Source organism: Rhipicephalus microplus, unplaced genomic scaffold, assembly GCF_043290135.1.
Source record: "Rhipicephalus microplus isolate Deutch F79 unplaced genomic scaffold, USDA_Rmic scaffold_707, whole genome shotgun sequence".
In the NCBI taxonomy this organism is placed as follows: domain Eukaryota; kingdom Metazoa; phylum Arthropoda; class Arachnida; order Ixodida; family Ixodidae; genus Rhipicephalus; species Rhipicephalus microplus.
In genome coordinates this window covers 24,908-30,000 of record NW_027465263.1, presented here as the reverse complement: position 1 = coordinate 30,000, position 5,093 = coordinate 24,908, and the positions used below count along the sequence as shown (strand labels likewise).

The following is a 5,093-nucleotide window of genomic DNA, read 5'->3' as shown; positions in this document are numbered from 1 at the left end:
CCGCAACCCTGTACAGGGCCACTTCTTCACAAGGCTGGCAATCGGCTTCCCCGCTGCACGCGTGCGGCGCACAACCGGTGTGACGTGGAAGTGACGGGACACGTTCGTAAACCCATCGCGAACCGAGTACGACGCCCTACCAAGTGCGCCCGCAACCCTGTACAGGGTCACATCTTCACAAGGCTGGCAAGCGGCATTCCGCTGCGCGCGTGCGTCGTCCGAGCAGTTGCGTGATAAACGACCGTGTCGAAAGCCCAAACACCGCCGAGGCCAGTCGCCGCCGCCGCAAGGGCAGCCACGCAGCCTGGCGAGAGGCATCGTCTCGTGTAGCGTCGCCCCCGCCCCAACTGGAGTGGCCCAGTTTTTTGAACGGGACGGGAACTGCGAAGCACTTAGACCGACGGCGGACTACGACGAGAACGCCTTAAGCTTCGCCAACGTTTCGCCAACTCGTGCGGGAGACTTTTTCCGCTTCGCGGCAAGTCGTCGCGCCGTGCTCTCCGCATCAACCGCGTACGCAGCGAACCGCAAACGTCGGGCGCAGCCTCCTCACCTCCCTGCGCTTTGCGCGCGAACGTTCCCTGTTCGCGCGGCAAAGCCTGGAGGAGGCACGGCCCCGCAGCGTGTTCGAGCGCCCGGTCTACGGGACACCCTGCTTACTTCGAGGGCAACAAGCGCAACGCAAGGCTGCGATCTCGCGCACTTTGCGCACGGCTGGAGAAGCTTTGCTGGCCGGCTTTCGCTCCTCGTGTTTACCGTGCGTTAAAGTTGCGCGTCCGTGGCTCTCGCAGCTCTTGCGCGCCCGGTCGCAGAGAGGAGTACGCAACCTCGACCGCACTTTCCCTGCAGGCTTCCTTCCGACTCGAAGTCCTGCGGCGGTCTCAACGAGGTGCCACATCCTCAATGCAGTCGGTCGCCCCCGTTTCGGTTGGGCTCTGGCACGACGGTCGCCACCGTCTCGCCCTTGAGTGGCCGCTGTTGGCGCTCGCTGTGAGGTGTTCAGCGTGCTGTCCGTGTTGCCGACGCGGTCAAAACGAGTCGACGGCTCACGTTCCCTTGTGCGCCGAAGGCTCTCTTGATATGTGATCCGACCCTCAGACAGACGAAGCCAAGGGAAGACCCAAGGCCGCAATGTGCGTTCAAAGAATCAGTGCTCAGTGTGTCCTGCAATTCACACCAAGCCTCGCAGCTGGCTGCGTTCTTCATCGACCCGAGAACCGAGTGATCCACCGCTTAGAGTCGTGAAAAAGTGTTTGTTCAATTCCGTACAGTCAAAACCAAACGTTTCTGGCACTCGGCCAAACAGTGGCCAAGAAGGGCGCTTTTCAGCGCACGCTTGGACTCCAAAACTCTGCCGCGCCTTTTTCGGCTGCCGCAAATCGAGCAAACGGTGTGTTTCGGACGGCGTTTCGCTTTCGCTACTTGCGAGTGCTTTCGTGGTCCACCCCTCTATAAATACTCGGGAGGCGTCGAAGCCGGTTCTCCAAGCCGGACCCGTAGGTATCGTTGTGTGCTCGCTCTCATTGGCCCGCCTAACCAGAAAATGCCTGCGGTACACCCATTTGGATAAGAGTGCACGCAGATGCGGGCCTCGACGGCTACACATTTCCTCGGGCGGCCGCCTCCCGGCCTCCGTGGAGCGCGGGATGCACGGTCCCATCGACAAGCCTCTCCCGTTTTTACCGTGGCGTCGCGGTTCACCACGGCAGGCGGGTCGGTCTCCTCCGCATAAAAAGGGGGACCCCCGCTTTTTGTTCCACGAAATCGCACAAGCTTTTTTCGCATCCACGGTTTGCCACCGCACACCAAAATGCCGATCCGGCTGCCTACTTTAGCCAACAGGTGGAGCCAGGCGCGCCGTACTTGCGCGGCACTTCCCACGTCCACCGAAGTCGGTGCCAAGGACCACTTTCGGCGCCGGAGCCGCGTACGAGCCTACTCGAGGCGGAAGAACGAAGCCAGCAAGGGCCTGGCCGCAAGTGCGTTCAATTGTCGGGACGTCCAAGTCCCTCGTTCTTCCGTGCTTCCTCTTTCGGCAAGTCGTTGCGGCACCTTCCCAAAGCGCGCAGACCCGCTAATCGCGACGAGCGCGACGTGGCCGTGCCGCCTTTCCCTCGGCAGCAAGCAAAACGCCTGGCAACGTCGACGCTCCCCTAACCGCGATCTCGCACCGTGTTTCGTGTGGCGAATTCAAAAGCCGGCCGGCGCTGCTGCAACCATTACGGTCGGTACGCATACGCCGCGGAGGGCGGGACGGTCATCGGAGCGTGCGGTTCCTCCATCGAGTACTGCGCACCTCGGCCGTCGCATCGCCGTGCCATGACCGGCCGCGCGTCAACGCGAACCGGTGCCAGCGAGATCCCTCGCCTGCAAGAACCGACCGGCAGCCTCCGTCACCCGAGGACGCGGAGGCGCTTGCCGCGGACGGCGGGACGGTATGCACTGGTGCACAGCGGACCCGTCACATCGCCAGTTCCTTGACCGACCGCCGACGCTTGTGCCGTTCCTCTCGTACTTGGCAGTCGCCGCGCGATTGTCGGGTCTCGTTCTTGCACGCTCGAACGGTCGGGAGGGCACTCGGCTGGCGTTTCGGGAACGCGCAGCCTCGCCTTCTACCGACGTAACCACGACTCGCCGTTCGCGCTCCGCCGCTCCTGTTTACAGTACTAGGCGGTCCCGCAGCGGTCGGGTCGCGCATTTCGAGCGCTTCGAGCCACGGTGCAGTGGCGGGTCGAAAGCCGACCTATGAGTGCGTTGCGCCGTTTGTACCCGCGTCCGCCACCTGGCCGACCGTCCAAGGTCGCGGTGTTGGCGTCCGCTGGGCGCAACAATTTGTCACGGGGTGCCGCTCCACATTCAGGCAGCCCCGTGGGGAAAAGCCGACCCCGCGTCCAAACGGGGTCAGCGGCAGAAAGTGTCGGGCGCAGACGCAGCTGAGGCGCTCACCCTTCACAATCCGTTAATGATCCTTCCGCAGGTTCACCTACGGAAACCTTGTTACGACTTTTACTTCCTCTAAATGATCAAGTTTGGTCATCTTTCCAACAGACCGGCGCAACCGAAAGGCCGCGCCGGACATCGGTCCGAAGACCTCACTAAATCATTCAATCGGTAGTAGCGACGGGCGGTGTGTACAAAGGGCAGGGACGTAATCAACGCGAGCTTATGACTCGCGCTTACTGGGAATTCCTCGTTCAAGGGGAACAATTGCAAGCCCCTATCCCAATCACGAAAGAAGTTCCACGGGTTACCCAGTCTTTTCAGACAGGGATAAAGACACGCTGCTTCCTTCAGTGTAGCGCGCGTGCGGCCCCGGACATCTAAGGGCATCACAGACCTGTTATTGCTCTGTTTCGTGCGGCTAGGAGCCGCTTGTCCCTCTAAGAAGGTTGTAAGGTGCTGGGAACCCCGCACCTATTTAATAGGCTAGAGTCTCGTTCGTTATCGGAATTAACCAGACAAATCGCTCCACCAACTAAGAACGGCCATGCACCACCATCCACCGAATCAAGAAAGAGCTCTCAATCTGTCAATCCTCCCAGTGTCCGGGCCGGGTAAGTTTTCCCGTGTTGAGTCAAATTAAGCCGCAGGCTCCACTCCTGGTGGTGCCCTTCCGTCAATTCCTTTAAGTTTCAGCTTTGCAACCATACTTCCCCCGGAACCCAAATACTTTGGTTTCCCGGAAGCTGCCCGCCGAGTCATTTGAGTAACTCAGGCGGATCGCTGGTTGGCATCGTTTATGGTCAGAACTAGGGCGGTATCTGATCGCCTTCGAACCTCTGACTTTCGTTCTTGATCAATGAAAACATTCTTGGCAAATGCTTTCGCAGTAGTTCGTCTTGCGACGGTCCAAGAATTTCACCTCTAGCGCCGCAATACGAATGCCCCCGTCCGTCCCTCTTAATCATTACCTCGTATTCCAAAAACCAACAGAACAGAAACGAGGTCTTGTTCTATTATTCCATGCAAGTTTATTCAGGCGACTCGCCTGCGTTGAGCACTCTAATTTTTTCAAAGTAAAAGCACCGGCCATCTCGAGGCACACAATGAAGTGCACCAAGAAAGAACCGGCATGATGTTCAGTCCGAGCCGTCGCATCGGGTAGATGCACTACTCGTCTGGAACTGAGATCCAACTACGAGCTTTTTAACCGCAGCAGCTTTAGTATACGCTATTGGAGCTGGAATTACCGCGGCTGCTGGCACCAGACTTGCCCTCCAATTGATCCTCGTTAAAGGATTTAGAGTGTACTCATTTCAATTACGGGGCCTCAAAAGAGTCCCGTATTGTTATTTTTCGTCACTACCTCCCCGTGCCGGGAGTGGGTAATTTGCGCGCCTGCTGCCTTCCTTGGATGTGGTAGCCGTTTCTCAGGCTCCCTCTCCGGAATCGAACCCTGATTCTCCGTTACCCGTAACAACCATGGTAAGCAAGTAACCTACCATCGAAAGTTGATAAGGCAGACACTTGAAAGAAACGTCGCCGGCTCGTGGCCATGCGATCAGCACAAAGTTATCCAGAGTCACCACACAATACGGGCCGAAACCCGATCGATCTTGGTCTAATAAAAGCACCCGTTACCCAAAGGGCTCCAGGCTCACTGCATGTATTAGCTCTAGAATTGCCACAGTTATCCAAGTAGGAAGAAACGATCTAAGGAACCATAACTGATTTAATGAGCCATTCGCGGTTTCGCCTTATTTCGGCATGTACTTAGACATGCATGGCTTAATCTTTGAGACAAGCATATGATTACTGGCAGGATCAACCAGGTAATCGTTCGACTGCGCGTCCGTCCTCGCCTTCGGCGGGCCGGACGCAGTCTGTGTGCGGCGGAGGCCACCTTCAGGCGCCCCAACACGCTTATTTTGCACTCCGAGATGACGGCGTTCGAGCTCGCTACGGCACAACCTTCCCGAAAGACGAGTGGGAGCCGTGCGGCAAGAAGCACGTTCATGCTCGCTCTTTTTCGTTGCATCGACTCGGTCGCGCCGTGCGGGTTGCCCAAGCCCGCTGCACTGTCGGTGGACCGGCCGGAACTAGCAACGGAGCCGAGACTGCAAAGCCGCCAGACGACGGGTCACGCCCGCGTC

General features: G+C 58.4%; 2 non-coding genes across 2 annotated transcripts; both read right to left on the bottom strand.

The window, feature by feature from the left end:
• Positions 1-1,088: 1,088 nt before the first annotated feature.
• LOC142795512 (5.8S ribosomal RNA) lies at positions 1,089-1,241 on the bottom strand. The gene has a single exon (XR_012893083.1). It is a non-coding gene; the product is annotated as a 5.8S ribosomal RNA (ribosomal RNA).
• A 1,719-nt stretch (positions 1,242-2,960) lies between these two features.
• Positions 2,961-4,775, bottom strand: LOC142795514 (small subunit ribosomal RNA). The gene has a single exon (XR_012893085.1). It is a non-coding gene; the product is annotated as a small subunit ribosomal RNA (ribosomal RNA).
• Between the last annotated feature and the right edge of the window lie 318 nt (positions 4,776-5,093).